Source organism: Triticum urartu, chromosome 4A, assembly GCF_056163025.1.
Source record: "Triticum urartu cultivar PI428250 chromosome 4A, HENAU_Tu73, whole genome shotgun sequence".
Lineage (NCBI taxonomy): Eukaryota > Viridiplantae > Streptophyta > Magnoliopsida > Poales > Poaceae > Triticum > Triticum urartu.
Genome location: NC_141876.1, coordinates 616,653,638 through 616,672,264, shown reverse-complemented (window position 1 = coordinate 616,672,264; position 18,627 = coordinate 616,653,638). Strand labels below are relative to the sequence as shown.

General features: G+C 48.6%; 4 pseudogenes; all 4 read left to right on the top strand.

The window, feature by feature from the left end:
* Positions 1–467: 467 nt before the first annotated feature.
* LOC147977424 (ABC transporter G family member 3-like) lies at positions 468–11,482 on the top strand (annotated as a pseudogene).
* On the top strand, positions 8,198–8,935 carry LOC147977425 (secreted RxLR effector protein 161 pseudogene; annotated as a pseudogene).
* Positions 11,483–14,776: 3,294 nt separating the features above from the next.
* On the top strand, positions 14,777–15,514 carry LOC147977423 (secreted RxLR effector protein 161 pseudogene; annotated as a pseudogene).
* Positions 15,515–15,968: 454 nt separating this feature from the next.
* Positions 15,969–18,061, top strand: LOC125555023 (ABC transporter G family member 3-like; annotated as a pseudogene).
* Positions 18,062–18,627: the final 566 nt, after the last annotated feature.

Here is an 18,627-nt window from a genome sequence, read left to right as displayed (position 1 = left end):
CCTCTATCCGTTCTCCTCGTTCCCTCTCCCGTAGCCACCGTCGCTGAGGTCTCGCCACATCGCCACTCAATCGACGCAGGTGAGCACCATGGAGTTCTTAGCAGTCACGGGGTACAGTTCAGGAGGAGATCCTTTATGGGGTGCAACCTATCCTCGATCAGACGTACCCATCTGGTGGCCGCGACATACCAGGATAACCGTATGGTGATATGTTCATGTGTCTTCGTGGGTTCCTGGAAAAAGCTCTCTGTACCACTGAATAATTTGCTACAGTACTGCATTCAGTTCCTTCCCCTCTTCTTTGTCTTCAGATATTGAAGCAAGAAACAAAAACAGTCCACAAATTAACTGCTTGTTCCAACGTAGTTTCATTTGCTTCTACAGGGGGGAGAGCATTTTCCTGTTGAATGAATCCTACAATTTCCTTATCTGGTCTGGAGGGTTGATTCAACTTATAAAGTACGGGGATGCCCTACGAAGCTAGAGAGCCAGTGATCCAAGTGAAGGTGTATGTCAATGTTTCTTCTCTTCTCATTAATGTTAGATGGAGAAATATAGATGGAGCAGTTTTGGTTTTCAATAAATATGATCCACCAGCTATACCAAGGTACTCCAATTTGAACCATTCAAAATATAGTAAATGTTTTAACTAGCTGAATTTTCTCAGAGTTTTAACATTATTTTGTATAACATTCACGGGCGCGGCATCGCGCGCCTTCATGTTCTAGTGCATTTTGATGATGTGATGAAGGCGCAATATGCTGCAATAGCATCAATTTGGCATCAATTAATAGAAGTGGCGGGCACCGAACACTGTGGCGAGCGGCGGAAAGGGCCCGCCACTGCTGCAAAATTTCTGTGATGGGCAGTGGTGATAGCCCTCCACTGTAGATGGGCTACCACCGGCGGGCAGTGGTGATTGTCCGCCACTGAAGATGGGCTACCACTGGCATGTGGCCGCCCGCCATTAAATTTTTTTGAAAGGAGAATAAATTAATATCGCGAAGATACCAATTACATCCCGTCTATGCACCAACAAGATGTCATAAGGACATCCAGGATGCACACATCCAAAGGAGAAAATTAAAAGAAAGGAAAAAAAAAGAATGATCCCGCCACAGCGACCGACTCCTCTCAATAGCAACACACATAACACCACCTAATACAACACCCCAAAAACATAAAAGGTCTCAAAAAACAATGCCTCCAAGAAGGGAACAGTGCACAAGCGTCGTCGTTGCCCGATCCAAAATCTTGGGTTTTCACCCTGGAAAAAGGTCGCGCTCCCAAAATAATTCCTCCAGCAAGGCAATCGCCAGACACAACCAATGAAGGTCAGACCTTAGGTTTTCACCCTGAAAGTCATGACTCGGTACTCGAGGAGTACCACCACGGTGTTGCCACCCCCACTTATCACAACTACTCCTGCGACTTATCTGATACCTGGCTGTCTCCATCGCCGCCAAGGCTCCGTCCGTCTAGTTGATCCTCCTATCACGGCCACCATGACCTTCTCCATCGTTGTCTCCACCATGGAAATCGAGAAGACATGTCCCAAGGTGTCATCGGCCAATAGAGCTTCGCACCATGCCCTCAAAACCTCGTAGTCAGATATGACGTGCACTATCGGATTCTGTCCGATCCAGATATCCTGGGCAAGATCTTCAGCAGCAGTTCCGGAACACGTCGATGACTAGATCAAGGAGGACCGATTTTGGAGGATGTTTTCGTGAAGCGAAAAGAGTACGAGGACTACCACCATAAGCATCATGGTAGTAGGCCACCATGGTGTCCAGGAGCATGCAGCACACCTGTCCGTAGACTTGTACAGGCCAAGATCCAAACCAGCACGGCTGCAGGACGTGCGCCGACCGCGCCGCAACACCACGCGGTCATGAGCGACCAACTTGCTGCCGACCAGGAACAGCCCCACTGGCGGACAAGGAAGATGCCGTCGGGATCCCGCGGAGCTGCCCAGGTCTGAGCCGCCACTGCGAGATGAGATGCCCGGCCACCGCCGTCATAGGATCCTGTGCGAGCTTTGCCGATGGTCCCCTCAGGCAGCGGCAAGACGAGGGGAAGGAGAGGCAGACTCAGGAGTCACCGACGGTGGCGCTTTCCCCATGTCGCCAGATCGGTGCGACGCGGGGGCGTGTCACCAGATAGGGGGCGCCCGCCACTGATGGCATATTAGCAGTGGTGGAAGGTCAGTGGCGGGCGCCCCTGAGAGCCTTGGTCGTCACTACTAGTCTTTTTGAACTAAAGACGAGGACAACACCATGACCTAAAGACAGGACAACGCCAACTGAAACTGTATATCCAAACTCCATTGAATCCTCACAGGGGTTGCCTTCCCTTCTTCTGATCCTGCTTACTACTTATGGTCAAATGCATGGTAATTATGATAAAAAAGCAAACAACAAAGATGCCACATCTAATAGTTGCCAAGGCCTAAATGACTTAGTAAACGAGTAATGTTGAATAAAGCTGATAAAGGAATCCTAGTCTTTTCTTTTCTTTGCTTGGATAATGAAGGACGGCGGGGTTATATAATTGTATTTTACGAACTAGGTCATACATTATTGAAATTTGTTATAAAAAGAAAATATTTTAAAAAAAATCTTTAGCTCATGGGGGGTGAGGAATGGGTAGAGGATTTTCCCCAGCTGGTTATTTTTCCCTGGAGCAGTGTAGAGAGAGTTTTGGATCTGTCTCCTTAGATGGTGTGAACTTTTTTAGCCGTGTGATTGTTTATTTGCTGGATTTTCCCAGCAATTTCTTATCCACAAAAATTGGTAAAGCTATCCTCATAATTCAGTCACTGTATTTCTTGATTATTCTGTTATTCATTTTATTTTTACTGTTACCTATGGACTGTGTGCTTGTGAATTGTTGCAATTAGCTAGGTGACTGGTCTTGGGATTGGGAGCGACATATCTTTGCCTTGTTACCTGATGGTGTATATTCACCCGTGTGATTACCATGACTAGGTTAGGTTGCTGCTTGTGTTTATTATCATAAGATCATGTGGCTGGGCTCTGCACATGAATTAGTTGAAGATTCAGTAACGGCCAACATCATGTACAGCATCACAGGTGCTTTTATACTTGGTGAATTATAATTCTGCTATATCCCAAGCCCCGAGTTGTTTGGTTTTACAGTGGCCATGCTAAGATGAGTGCTTGTACGATGGGAAAACACCATTTGCGCATACATATGCTCATGTTTGCTCTCTTGATCCTGATTATTTTTTGCTTACTGACGGCTGCTTGGTAAATTGCGGGATAGAGTTTGTTATCGTCACGATGCCAATACAGAGAGACTAGAGTGCTCCAAGTACCGGGAAAGGGCTTATAGGTGAACTCAAATTAGTGGCAGGCGAAGCCGGACACCCGCCACAGCTAATTTTGAAAACTAGCAGCGGCGGGTGACAGGATGCACCCGCCAGTGCTGGTGGTGTAACAGTGGCGGGCGCACCGGAATGACCGCCACAACTGGACTCACAAAATTTGCTAGCGTGTTGAAACCTGCCACCGGCGGGCGTTGCTGCCCACCCGCCACTGCTACTTCGTCTTAGAGTGGCGGTCGTGGAATACGCCCGCTACAGACATAGTGGGGTGACCCTCTCAAATTTGTAATTTTCCATATCCAGATGTTTGCAGTGCGGGCAACAAAGGTATTCGCCACTGCCGCAATGCAGTCACCCGCGCAAATAAAAAATAATCAAGAAGTCAGGAGTGGCGGGCATCCCGTATGGCCCGCCACAGAACTTTATTGCGTTTTTTGCTTGCCCGAAATTCAGTTAATGCCGCGAAAATAGCAAACCAACTCTAAAAGTTGTGAAATTGTAGAACGGGGCTTCTAATGACGTATATTGCAGATGGAAAAAATTTCAAGTCTAAAATATGTTAAAAAAATTGAGTTATGTGTGTGAGGTGGCCGTTTTGAAAGCCTATACACACTTGGCGGGAGAGTGTCCTGTTTGCACATATATGCATCCGGTTATGAATTGAGTCATCAGCCATGGAGGAATCACAAACAATCTAATATCAATGAAAAATACATATGCAGGAAGCAAAATTAACAGCCTGGACCCTGGAGAGGTGTTGACCTAAGCTCCATCACACGTGAGAGTGCGTGTGTCTTCTAGTTTGCTTTGATTAGAATAAGCAATGCATGGCTGTTGATGTGATGTCCACATGCAGCATGCACGTAGGAGTAGGGAGAGCGGGCCGAGTCTTGCATGATCGCTCCGTTTCATTTTCTGTTCTGGTTTTCCTGGTCAGCGTGGCACGCTAGCGTTGTGGAGGTCGTGGGATGGCGCGACAACTCCCGATCGCAGCGGGCTGGCCGGGTTAGTTAGCTAGGTTGCTTGTAAACACAATAATCAGATCAATAGAATTACGGAAAAGCTGGGGAGTCCGCCCGGCGCAAAAACACACTGTCTTCTTCCTCTCATTCATCTCTCTCGCCCTACTCGATCGCCTCAACAACGACAATTGGTATCAGAGCTACGGGTGTTTGATCCTTGGCGCGGCGGCGGTGTTTGATCCGCCGTGGTGATGTCTGGTGACGAGTCGGACGGGAAGAACAAGGGTGGCGGCAAGAAGTCGCCGAGGACGCCTTCATCCAAGGCGCCGCTCGCTCGCCACACCGGCGACGACAGCGGCGAATATCGGGTGGTGGAGCGCGTCGTGCGAGAGGAGTCAGGGGCTTCCATGATGCTCACGCGCATGAATTATCAGGAGTGGGCGTTGGTGATGCAGGTCAAGCTGCAGGTTGCCCGCATCTGGTCCGCAGTGACCGACGACGACGCCGACGAAAATGACGACCGGCGCGCGCTGAGCATTATACTCACCGGCGTTCCGCCGGAGATGCTGCGCGTGCTGGCCGCCAAGGACACGGCAAAGATCGCGTGGGAGACAATCAAAACCATGCGGATGGGCAGCGAGCGCGCACGCGAGGCCAAGGCGCAAGTGCGCCGGCGGGAGTTCGAGGATCTCCGCTTCAAGGACGGGGAATCCATCGAGGACTTCGGGCTGCGGCTCTCCGCCCTCGTCGCCGACCTGGAGTTGTACGGCGATCCGGTCACCGAGCACAAGGCGGTGCAGAAGTTTCTCTGTGTCGTGCCGCGTCGCTACCGCCCGATGGCGATGGCGATTGAATCACTGATCGATCTCAAGACCATGTCAGTGGAAGAACTGGTCGGCCGTCTCTCCGCCTGCGAGGATCACTACGACCTGGATGACGGCTCGCAGGCCACAGGACGTCTGCTGCTCACGCACGAGGAGTGGCTGGCCCGTGAGAAGCTGGGCGGCGGTGGTGGATCGTCGTCTGGTGGCGGCGGCAGCGGCTGCAAGAACAAGTCACCCGCGAAGCCTAAACCTCAGGGCGGCGGCAAGGGCGCGCCCGGAAACGCCGAGGCAGGTGGCTCATGCGGATCTGGTGGCAAGAAGAAGAATTGCAAGTGTCATCATTGTGGCATCCCAGGTCACTGGAAGAAAGAGTGCCGTACATGGCTCCGGGAGCAAGAGCAGAAGGGAAGGAACGAGCAGGCGCACCTGGCCCAGGCTGGCGATGATCATGATCAGGGCCTGCTCATGGCCGTGGTCACCACTGTCACCACGCCGGAGATTGTGGCGCCACAGGCTGTCTTTCTCAATGAAGAGAAGGTAATCCCTGTCCCCTCACCCGAGGACCTCTGGTACTTTGACACTGGCGCCTCAAGTCACATGACAGGAGACAGAACCGTGTTCGCCATGCTCGACGAGAGTGTGCACGGCACTGGCAAGTTCGGCGATGGGTCGCATGTTGCCATTCAAGGGCGCGGCTCCGTCGTGTTTCGCTGCCAAAGTGGGAACCAACGAGCGCTCGCGGCCGTCTTCTTCATCCCGAGCCTGCGGAGCAACATCATCTCCGTGGGACAGCTCGACGAGGGTGGCTGCTCCATCACCATTGAGAGCGGCGTCATGGCAATTCGTGACCCGGCGCGACAAGTCCTCGCACGCGTCAGGCGGTCCGGCAGCCGACTCTACACAGGGCGTCTCATCATCGACGCTCCCGCCTGTCTGATGGCCCAAGGAGATGATGCAACCTGGAGGTGGCACGCACGCATGGGACACCTGCACTTTCGTGCACTCCGCACCATGTCAACGAAGCAGATGGCGCGTGGCATGCCCGTCATCAATCGTGTGGAGGAATAGTGTGATGGATGTGCACTTGGGAAGCAGCACCGAGCCTCATTTCCCCAGGCAACTGCATACCGCGCAGAGCGCGCGCTAGAGCTTGTGCACACGGACCTTTGCGGGCCGATCGAGCCAACCACACCCGCAGGTAACCGGTATTTTCTGCTGATAGTTGATGATTTCAGTCGCTACATGTGGGTAGAGCTCCTGAAGACCAAGGACAAGGCATTTCAACGCTTCAAAAGGGTCAAGGCTTTGGCAGAAGCAGACGGCCGATGCAAGTTACGCGCCTTCCGCTCGGATCGCGGGGGGAGTTCAACTCCGGTGAATTCAAGGCGTACTGCGAAGAGGTCGGAGTCAAGCACTACACCACGGCCCCCTACTCACCTCAGCAAAATGGGGTAGTGGAACGGCGAAATCAAACCGTGGTGGAGATGGCTAGGTGCATGTTGAAGAGCATGAGCATGCCGTCGTTCTTCTGGGCAGAAGCAGTCAAGACAGCCGTCTACATTCTGAACCGCGCCCTCACATGCAGCCTGGATGGTGTCACCCCATACGAGGCGTGGCACGGCCGTAAACCCAGCGTGCATCATTTGCGTACGTTTGGGTGCACGGTTCATGTCAAGAGAGTCGGGCCTGGCATCAACAAGTTGAGCGATCGTTCGACGCCGATGGCCTTTGTTGCATACGAGGAGGGGTCCAAGGCCTACAGAGTGTACAATCCTGCGACGAAGAAGGTGCAGATCACGCGAGACGTGGTCTTTGAGGAAAACAGGCCGTGGACGTGGAGCGTCCAGAGCACGGGCGCGGACATGGCTGCACCGGCAACCTTCAGTGTGGTTTACACCACGGCACATGGTGTGCATGAGCTGGACAGCGGCATGGCAACACCGATGCACTCGCCGCATGCCAGCCCCAAGACCCCGGCACCTGCATCGTCATCGGCATCCCCCACGCAGCCCGCATCAAAGGCGAGCGTGAGCGGCTCCTCACCCGAGTCGAGCGTGCTCAGCTCACCTCAAAGCGAGACGGAGACGCCATTTGCAGGATGGGAGATTCACTGGGCCACGCCACCAAGTCATGACGAGAACCTCCGTGATGTAGACACCGGAAATATTCGGTACCGGCGCATCTCCTGTGTCCTTGACGAGACAGAGGGCGAGGCAGTGCGTGAGGCGATGCTGCTCTGTCTGCTCAGCGCTGAGGAGCCGGCGAACGTCAACGAAGCACTGTCTGATGCTGTCTGGAAGGGTGCCATGGATGCTGAAATGGATTCCATTACCGAGAGCTGCACTTGGGAGCTCACCACTCTTCCTCGTGGGCGCAAGGCGATTGGGCTCAAGTGGGTCTATAAAGTGAAGCGTGATCCTGACGGCAATGTGATCAAGCACAAGGCACGTTTAGTGGCAAAGGGCTACGCGCAGAGAGAAGGCATTGACTTCGAGGAGGTATTCGCTCCTGTTGCAAGAATGGAGACCGTACGCATCTTCCTTGCTCTCGCTGCGCACTCAGGCTGGGAGGTGCACCATATGGATGTGAAATCAGCCTTTCTGAATGGTGAACTCTCTGAGGAAGTGTATGTGGGACAGCCACTAGGCTATGTCATTGCTGGAAGGGAAAGTCAAGTGTTGAAGCTGAATAAAGCACTATATGGTCTGCGTCAAGCTCCGAGGGCATGGTATGCAAAGCTCGACGAGACACTGAATACACTTGGGTTCACTAGAGGCCCTCTAGAGCATGCTGTTTATAGGAGAGGGGATGCACACTCATACCTACTTGTGGGAGTGTATGTCGATGATCTGATAATCACTGGCACCAGCAGAGATGACATTATTCAGTTCAAGAATCAAATGCAGCAGCTCTTTAAGATGAGTGATCTTGGTCTCCTTAGTTACTACCTGGGGATAGAAGTAGCTCAAACAGAGGGCTCAATTACATTGAGCCAGCGTAGCTATGCAGAGAAGATCCTTGAACTAGCTGGGATAGCAGAGTGCAACACTTGTCACACACCAATGGAATGCAGACTCAAGCTGAAAAAAGAAGATGAAGCCAAGCCGTTTGATCCCTCTCTCTACCGCAGTGTCATTGGAAGCTTGAGGTACTTGACTCACACGAGACCTGACATCACTTATTCAGTGGGCTTGGTGAGCAGATTCATGGAGAAACCGACGATGACTCACTGGACGGCAGTGAAACAGATCCTACAGTACGTGCAAGGTACACTCAGCTACGGGTGCTGCTATACACGAGGAGGAACTGATGGGCTGGTCGGATACAGTGATAGCGACCACGCCGGTGATGTTGGCGACAGGAAAAGCACTTCTGGTCAGGTGTTCTTCTTCGGTGGGAACCCTGTTTCATGGACCTCGCAGAAACAGAAGGTGGTAGCAATGAGCTCGTGTGAGGCGGAATATGTGGCAGCTGGAGCCACAACTTGTCAAGGCCTCTGGTTGAGCAGATTGCTTACTGAAATGAAGCGTGAGGTACCAATGAATTTCAAACTTCTGGTTGATAATAGGTCAGCAATTGCTTTGGCAAAGAATCCTACTCACCATGACAGGAGCAAGCACATAGATGTGAAGTATCACTTCATACGGGAGTGTGTGGAAGAGAAACAGTTGGAGCTTGATCATGTTGGTACTAATGATCAACTTGCTGACATACTGACAAAAGCTTTGGGTCATGTGAGACATGTTGAAATGCGGCAGAGGCTGGGCATCAGGGAGATCAGCAAGGCGAATGGAGCTTAAGGGGGAGAAATGTTGACCTAAGCTCCATCACACGTGAGAGTGCGTGTGTCTTCTAGTTTGCTTTGATTAGAATAAGCAATGCATAGCTGTTGATGTGATGTCCACATGCAGCATGCACGTAGGAGTAGGGAGAGCGCGCCGAGTCTTGCACGATCGCCCCGTTTCATTTTCTGTTCTGGTTTTCCCGGTCAGCGTGGCACGCTAGCGTTGTGGAGGTCGTGGGATGGCGCGACAACTCCGGATCGCAGCGGGCTGGCCGGGTTAGTTAGATAGGTTGCTTGTAAACAATAATCAGATCAATAGAACTACGGAAAAGCTGGGGAGTCCGCCCGGCGCAAAAACACACTATCTTCTTCCTCTCATTCATCTCTCTCGCCCTACTCGATCACCTCAACAACGACAAGAGGTAAATTTTAGAGATGTAATTGGGGATTGATATAAGAGATGCAGGCTCATGGCCGAGGTCATTAACGCCATCGAAGGGAAGGTGCTCCTGGATGGCACAGTGCGCCCGCTGGATGGTGACGCACATGCCCTACTCCAAGAGGCGGGTGGAGTACAGCCGGAGCACCAGTGCCATTACCTTCTGGAGTTTTCTTACTTGGTCTTGTTCTGTTACAGCACTTCTCAAATGCTGAGTTTCCATGTTCAATCATGCAAAGTCCATCTGACCACTTCCTGAGAGCAATCAATACAGACTTCGACAGAATCATAGCCATGTGCAAAAATCTGCAGGTATCTTTTGATTTTTACTCTGACATAATTTCTGATATTATCTTTAGTCATTTTACTCAATTTGATGGCAAAATGTTCCTTTGTTGTGAGAGATAAAAAGCTTTCTAGTTATTAACAGGATGATCAAGGGGATTTCTCATGAGTGAGCATGGACACTGCTGTGGCAATCCGGACACTAGAAGCAACATACAAATCATCGGCTGAAGCTGCCTCTGTTGAATTGATGATTGCAAATTGATTGAGAAGGTACTAATGCTCCACACCCTAGAATAATGAAAATGCCATCTATGTCACCCCTTCCACAAACACATAATTGATACTTATATTCCTGAGTAGGAATTCTACAATCAACCATGTTAGATTGAGAAATAGGACACTGCAATATCCATGAACCATGATAGTGAATAAACTATTGTCTACATGGTGTGATGCAGGAAGGTCCTTACTTGAAAAGCAAAGGCAAAGCCAGTGATGCAGCGAGAATTGGGATTCTCACTTGGAGATCATTGCTAATTATGTCAAGAGACTGGAAGTACTTCTGGAGCAGGCTTGTCTTGTATATGCTGCTTGCCCTCTCAATTGGCACCATATTTATCGACATTGGTCATTCATTGTCATCTGTAGTGGTTAGTGTCACTGCAGCATTATGTTCCGATTTACTGGATATTTTTATTTCTTGATTAAATTTACTGTTTTTGTGATTTGAGGCTCAATGTTCACTTTGTTTTGACAGGTTAGGATTTCTGCGATATTTGTGTTTGTTTCATTTCTCGTCCTTTTGAGTGTTTGTGGAGTACCTGCTCATATTGATGAGATCAAAGTCAGTTTGTTTTTAATCTTCCAAGCAGAATCGCAACATTATGGCCACATCCTTCCTAATAAATTTTATTTCTAAAATTGTGATTTATTGCTGAATGATGTCTTCTTATTCACCGTAGACTTTGTAAAATCATAGCAATATTAGGTACTAACATTTAATTCCGTCTATGCAGATATATTCCCATGAGGATTCAAATCGGCATTCTAGGACATTGGTTTTCCTGCTGGGCCACTTCCTATCCAGCATCCCCTTCCTATTTCTGGTGTCCATTTCGTCGTCGTTGGTTTTCTACTTCCTGATAGGCCTCATGAATGAGTTCAGCTGCCTTATGTACTTTATAATCACCATCTTTACGTGCCTGTTGGCTAACGAGGCACTTATGATGATTGTTGCCTACATCTGGCTTGAAACTTACAAGTGCACCTTAACCCTGATTTGCTTATATGTGAGTTTCCATCTTGGTCTTCTTTCAAGTGGGCACAAATATCGAATGTACAACCATTAAATAACCATGGCTACTTCAGGTTGTCATGATGCTGGTGGCTGGGTATTTTCGGATCCGAGACGCAATACCAGTGGCCGTGTGGAACTATCCGCTGTCCTACATTTCATTCCATACATACGCCGTCCAGGTAAGTTATATATGGCCATCGTATGTAACCTACATAAACTCTATGCCCATCTTGCTTCAACTGGGTCAGGCGTGCTCACGAGCAATGCTGCTGCAGGGCTTGGTCGAGAACGAGTATGTCGATACATCATTTGCAGTTGGGGCTACAATAACGATACCCGGTGTGCAGGCTGTCCGAGGCTCGTATGGCATATCATCGTCGACAGGTGCAAAGTGGATGAATCTCCTTGTTTTGTTCCTGATGGCGATCGGCTACCAGGTCGTCTTGTACGTTTTACTTCGTCTAGATGTGAGGAGACATGTGAGGCTTGGCAAGCGCTCCTGCTGGCCCAGCATCCACACTAGTGCAGCTCCAAAGTGAGTTAGCCCTGAGCGGCCGAGTGTGCTGATGCTGTAAGAAGACTCTTTTTGTGTTTGGGTGTGACTGTTCATATGCATGTATACATGTGTGATTGCTTCCTAGGTAGGCATATCTGACGCATCCAAAGTAGAAGAGAAACATGAAGAGAATTGGGGTAACATATATACTGTATGTATCATGGTTAATTTGAGAACTGAAGAAATGAATCATGATTTGGTCATTTACTCTCTTGTCCATTCCTTTTTGGCACTGAGTATTGCTTCCTTTGTGGCCTTGTTGTCTCTCACAAGTTTGATCTTCCTGGTTGGATCTGATGACATTGACGGTTGAGTAATGATCCCCTCTTGAAGGTGTTTTCTTTGAGTGTTGTAGACGATGGGGCTCGGCACGTCTGGGGCTGTGCCAACAGGCATTTCCATGTCAGTAGGTTTGTGGCATTGTAGATGATGTTGAATGTGCCTGAGATGAAGCTTGGCATTGTAGTCATTGAGCAATAACAGATTGTCTCTTGTTAAATCCATTGGTGCTTATGAATATACTCCCTCCGTTCCGAATTACTTGTCTTGGATTTGTCTAGATACGGATGTATCTAGACTCATTTTAGTGCTAGATACCTCCGTATCTAGACAAATCTAAGACAAGTAATTCGGAACGGAGGGAGTAGTTGGAGACAAGTGGATAATTGAGTCAAGATATGAAAGGTTCTAACTGTGTACATGGAGAACAATCTCACCGGGGGATAATCTCAGAGGTATCGGTGACATACACGATCAGCAAAAGATGAGAAAATGTCATCCCAAATGAAAAAGAAATCCATATATATAGACGAGGGGATCATGACACTTCCACTACCCTAGTACAAAAGGTACTAGTTGCTGAAATCCAAACGATCTCAACCATCTGACATAATCAAGCCCAGGGACTCATGATGAATTTATTGAAAAGGTAAAAATGATGACACATGTGCAACCTGGTTTACTGAAATCAGCAAATGATAGACATCATAGTGTATTGCCATGCGGTTCTTCTAATCGGCCATAGTGAGTCTGGTTATGTTTTTCTTCCTCTTGAGCGAAATGAGTTTGATCTTGTTGTTTGGCCGATTCCTTCGCATGCCCCTGAAAAACTTGACCAACGGATCGACAGAAGCATCACCATCTCGGTGTATGATTTCAGTAAGCCTGAGGTTGTTGCACTTGAAATGCGCCAGGTCCTTAGAATATGATTGACGGCGTTTCACCACCTCCTTTGTAGATTGGAAATCCGAGACCTGTTGAGCAGCGCAGAGGAATGGAATACCAATATATTACGGAAAGTTTCGGGTTATGGTAATTAGTTGTTGATGAAAGAAGTAGCGGACCTTGCAATGGTGCAGAGTGAGCTTCTGCAGGTTAGGCGAGTTGTGCAGGTATTGGCGCAGCCCAAGGAAGTCGCCGTTGATATGGCACCCGTCTAGAGAAAAGCTTGTGATCAGGTTCTCAAACTTGAATACAGGAAGATCCTCATGACTCCCAAAGAACAGCAACTGAGAACAAAATCAACCATACAGGCATTCATTTTAATGGCTCTTGAGATATAGAAAAATGCAAACTGAATAATAAATAGAAGTGGTATCAATCAAGAAGAAGATATACCGTGACCGGAAAATGCGCCAAGCGCAAGGTTGTCACATTAGACACCGTGAGAAGAATGTTGAGTTGTTCTTCGGCGCTCTGGTAAATCCAGGGCACATGAATGGACGCATCAAGAAGAGACGGCATGGTATGTGGCTGAGTGGTGTCAAGAATGTGCTCAAACTGCTCGCCAGTCAGGCGAAGAGAAACAAGAGCAGGGGCCTTTATAATCAACTTGAAAACCTCGAGATCTTCCACGGTGTGCTCGCCATCGACGATGGTCAATTTCTTGAGGGAGGAGGAGATGATCTTAGCATTGCTGGTGAGCGAGTGGCAGCACATGTTGAGTTTCAGGTCCTCGAGAGCAGGGAGCCGGAGCTGATATGGCTGGCAAGGTCGTTCAGTTCCAACTGCAGGCGGGAAAGATGCAACTTTCTGAGCCGGCGGGGCCATGCATCTTGACCTATGTCGCGGCGGAGCCAACGGTCGCTGACGACAACGGTGGCCCCGTGCAGCCGGAGCTCTTCCAGGATCGTGAAGTTATGGCCGCGCAGGAGGTTGGCTGTGAAGTCGTCAAAACCGCGGCGGGTATATCTACGGTCGATGTCGAGGCATGGCACGGCGCGCCAGAGGTCCCTCCACCGCGTGGACAGCACGCACGTCCGCCCCGTCTGCTGGGCCTTGAGGCGCGACAGGATGGCGCGGAGGAGGTCGTCCGGCAGCGCGCTCAGCCGGTCATCGCCCGCGCCAGCGCCACCGTCCCCGCCGTCTTCTGCATCGCGTGGACGCTTCAACTCCGCGGAGGCGTCCGTGGAGCCAAGCATTTCCATTGTTCTGGATTGCTGCGCCAAGTAGTTAAGGGAGACGACTAATCTGCTGGGTGTGGCTGCGCCGCCGCCGCCATGACCGTGGTCCGTGGAGAAAGATGGGGATCGGGGGATGAGAGATAGGTTAATGGGCGTTGGGTTTGGGGCCCTTTCTGGTGGGCTACTGTATAGAACGGGCCCATTCTATCCTCTTTTTTCTTTCTTTATCTTGTTTCAAAGTTTTTTTTCTACTTCCCCTTTTTCTCTATTTCCTTTTTATATTTTCCTAATTTTTTATGTCATATATTAAGGGAGGTGCAGCTACAGCGAGGCAAGCGTCTGGGCCACATGCACACTCTCTCGCTGCGCACTCAGGCTGGGAGGTGCACCATATGGATGTGAAATCAGCCTTTCTGAATGGTGAACTCTCTGAGGAAGTGTATGTGGGACAGCCACTAGGCTATGTCATTGCTGGAAGGGAAAGTCAAGTGTTGAAGCTGAATAAAGCACTATATGGTCTGCGTCAAGCTCCGAGGGCATGGTATGCAAAGCTCGACGAGACACTGAATACACTTGGGTTCACTAGAGGCCCTCTAGAGCATGCTGTTTATAGGAGAGGGGATGCACACTCATACCTACTTGTGGGAGTGTATGTCGATGATCTGATAATCACTGGCACCAGCAGAGATGACATTATTCAGTTCAAGAATCAAATGCAGCAGCTCTTTAAGATGAGTGATCTTGGTCTCCTTAGTTACTACCTGGGGATAGAAGTAGCTCAAACAGAGGGCTCAATTACATTGAGCCAGCGTAGCTATGCAGAGAAGATCCTTGAACTAGCTGGGATAGCAGAGTGCAACACTTGTCACACACCAATGGAATGCAGACTCAAGCTGAAAAAAGAAGATGAAGCCAAGCCGTTTGATCCCTCTCTCTACCGCAGTGTCATTGGAAGCTTGAGGTACTTGACTCACACGAGACCTGACATCACTTATTCAGTGGGCTTGGTGAGCAGATTCATGGAGAAACCGACGATGACTCACTGGACGGCAGTGAAACAGATCCTACAGTACGTGCAAGGTACACTCAGCTACGGGTGCTGCTATACACGAGGAGGAACTGATGGGCTGGTCGGATACAGTGATAGCGACCACGCCGGTGATGTTGGCGACAGGAAAAGCACTTCTGGTCAGGTGTTCTTCTTCGGTGGGAACCCTGTTTCATGGACCTCGCAGAAACAGAAGGTGGTAGCAATGAGCTCGTGTGAGGCGGAATATGTGGCAGCTGGAGCCACAACTTGTCAAGGCCTCTGGTTGAGCAGATTGCTTACTGAAATGAAGCGTGAGGTACCAATGAATTTCAAACTTCTGGTTGATAATAGGTCAGCAATTGCTTTGGCAAAGAATCCTACTCACCATGACAGGAGCAAGCACATAGATGTGAAGTATCACTTCATACGGGAGTGTGTGGAAGAGAAACAGTTGGAGCTTGATCATGTTGGTACTAATGATCAACTTGCTGACATACTGACAAAAGCTTTGGGTCATGTGAGACATGTTGAAATGCGGCAGAGGCTGGGCATCAGGGAGATCAGCAAGGCGAATGGAGCTTAAGGGGGAGAAATGTTGACCTAAGCTCCATCACACGTGAGAGTGCGTGTGTCTTCTAGTTTGCTTTGATTAGAATAAGCAATGCATAGCTGTTGATGTGATGTCCACATGCAGCATGCACGTAGGAGTAGGGAGAGCGCGCCGAGTCTTGCACGATCGCCCCGTTTCATTTTCTGTTCTGGTTTTCCCGGTCAGCGTGGCACGCTAGCGTTGTGGAGGTCGTGGGATGGCGCGACAACTCCGGATCGCAGCGGGCTGGCCGGGTTAGTTAGATAGGTTGCTTGTAAACAATAATCAGATCAATAGAACTACGGAAAAGCTGGGGAGTCCGCCCGGCGCAAAAACACACTATCTTCTTCCTCTCATTCATCTCTCTCGCCCTACTCGATCACCTCAACAACGACAAGAGGTAAATTTTAGAGATGTAATTGGGGATTGATATAAGAGATGCAGGCTCATGGCCGAGGTCATTAACGCCATCGAAGGGAAGGTGCTCCTGGATGGCACAGTGCGCCCGCTGGATGGTGACGCACATGCCCTACTCCAAGAGGCGGGTGGAGTACAGCCGGGGCACCAGTGCCATTACCTTCTGGAGTTTTCTTACTTGGTCTTGTTCTGTTACAGCACTTCTCAAATGCTGAGTTTCCATGTTCAATCATGCAAAGTCCATCTGACCACTTCCTGAGAGCAATCAATACAGACTTCGACAGAATCATAGCCATGTGCAAAAATCTGCAGGTATCTTTTGATTTTTACTCTGACATAATTTCTGATATTATCTTTAGTCATTTTACTCAATTTGATGGCAAAATGTTCCTTTGTTGTGAGAGATAAAAAGCTTTCTAGTTATTAACAGGATGATCAAGGGGATTTCTCATGAGTGAGCATGGACACTGCTGTGGCAATCCGGACACTAGAAGCAACATACAAATCATCGGCTGAAGCTGCCTCTGTTGAATTGATGATTGCAAATTGATTGAGAAGGTACTAATGCTCCACACCCTAGAATAATGAAAATGCCATCTATGTCACCCCTTCCACAAACACATAATTGATACTTATATTCCTGAGTAGGAATTCTACAATCAACCATGTTAGATTGAGAAATAGGACACTGCAATATCCATGAACCATGATAGTGAATAAACTATTGTCTACATGGTGTGATGCAGGAAGGTCCTTACTTGAAAAGCAAAGGCAAAGCCAGTGATGCAGCGAGAATTGGGATTCTCACTTGGAGATCATTGCTAATTATGTCAAGAGACTGGAAGTACTTCTGGAGCAGGCTTGTCTTGTATATGCTGCTTGCCCTCTCAATTGGCACCATATTTATCGACATTGGTCATTCATTGTCATCTGTAGTGGTTAGTGTCACTGCAGCATTATGTTCCGATTTACTGGATATTTTTATTTCTTGATTAAATTTACTGTTTTTGTGATTTGAGGCTCAATGTTCACTTTGTTTTGACAGGTTAGGATTTCTGCGATATTTGTGTTTGTTTCATTTCTCGTCCTTTTGAGTGTTTGTGGAGTACCTGCTCATATTGATGAGATCAAAGTCAGTTTGTTTTTAATCTTCCAAGCAGAATCGCAACATTATGGCCACATCCTTCCTAATAAATTTTATTTCTAAAATTGTGATTTATTGCTGAATGATGTCTTCTTATTCACCGTAGACTTTGTAAAATCATAGCAATATTAGGTACTAACATTTAATTCCGTCTATGCAGATATATTCCCATGAGGATTCAAATCGGCATTCTGGGACATTGGTTTTCCTGCTGGGCCACTTCCTATCCAGCATCCCCTTCCTATTTCTGGTGTCCATTTCGTCGTCGTTGGTTTTCTACTTCCTGATAGGCCTCATGAATGAGTTCAGCTTCCTTATGTACTTTATAATCACCATCTTTACGTGCCTGTTGGCTAACGAGGCACTTATGATGATTGTTGCCTACATCTGGCTTGAAACTTACAAGTGCACCTTAACCCTGATTTGCTTATATGTGAGTTTCCATCTTGGTCTTCTTTCAAGTGGGCACAAATATCGAATGTACAACCATTAAATAACCATGGCTACTTCAGGTTGTCATGATGCTGGTGGCTGGGTATTTTCGGATCCGAGACGCAATACCAGTGGCCGTGTGGAACTATCCGCTGTCCTACATTTCATTCCATACATACGCCGTCCAGGTAAGTTATATATGGCCATCGTATGTAACCTACATAAACTCTATGCCCATCTTGCTTCAACTGGGTCAGGCGTGCTCACGAGCAATGCTGCTGCAGGGCTTGGTCGAGAACGAGTATGTCGATACATCATTTGCAGTTGGGGCTACAATGACGATACCCGGTGTGCAGGCTGTCCGAGGCTCGTATGGCATATCATCGTCGACAGGTGCAAAGTGGATGAATCTCCTTGTTTTGTTCCTGATGGCGATCGGCTACCAGGTCGTCTTGTACGTTTTACTTCGTCTAGATGTGAGGAGACATGTGAGGCTTGGCAAGCGCTCCTGCTGGCCCAGCATCCACACTAGTGCAGCTCCAAAGTGAGTTAGCCCTGAGCGGCCGAGTGTGCTGATGCTGTAAGAAGACTCTTTTTGTGTTTGGGTGTGACTGTTCATATGCATGTATACATGTGTGATTGCTTCCTAGGTAGGCATATCTGACGCATCCAAAGTAGAAGAGAAACATGAAGAGAATTGGGGTAACATATATACTGTATGTATCATGGTTAATTTGAGAACTGAAGAAATGAATCATGATTTGGTCATTTACTCTCTTGTCCATTCCTTTTTGGCACTGAGTATTGCTTCCTTTGTGGCCTTGTTGTCTCTCACAAGTTTGATCTTCCTGGTTGGATCTGATGACATTGACGGTTGAGTAATGATCCCCTCTTGAAGGTGTTTTCTTTGAGTGTTGTAGACGATGGGGCTCGGCACGTCTGGGGCTGTGCCAACAGGCATTTCCATGTCAGTAGGTTTGTGGCATTGTAGATGATGTTGAATGTGCCTGAGATGAAGCTTGGCATTGTAGTCATTGAGCAATAACAGATTGTCTCTTGTTAAATCCATTGGTGCTTATGAATATACTCCCTCCGTTCCGAATTACTTGTCTTG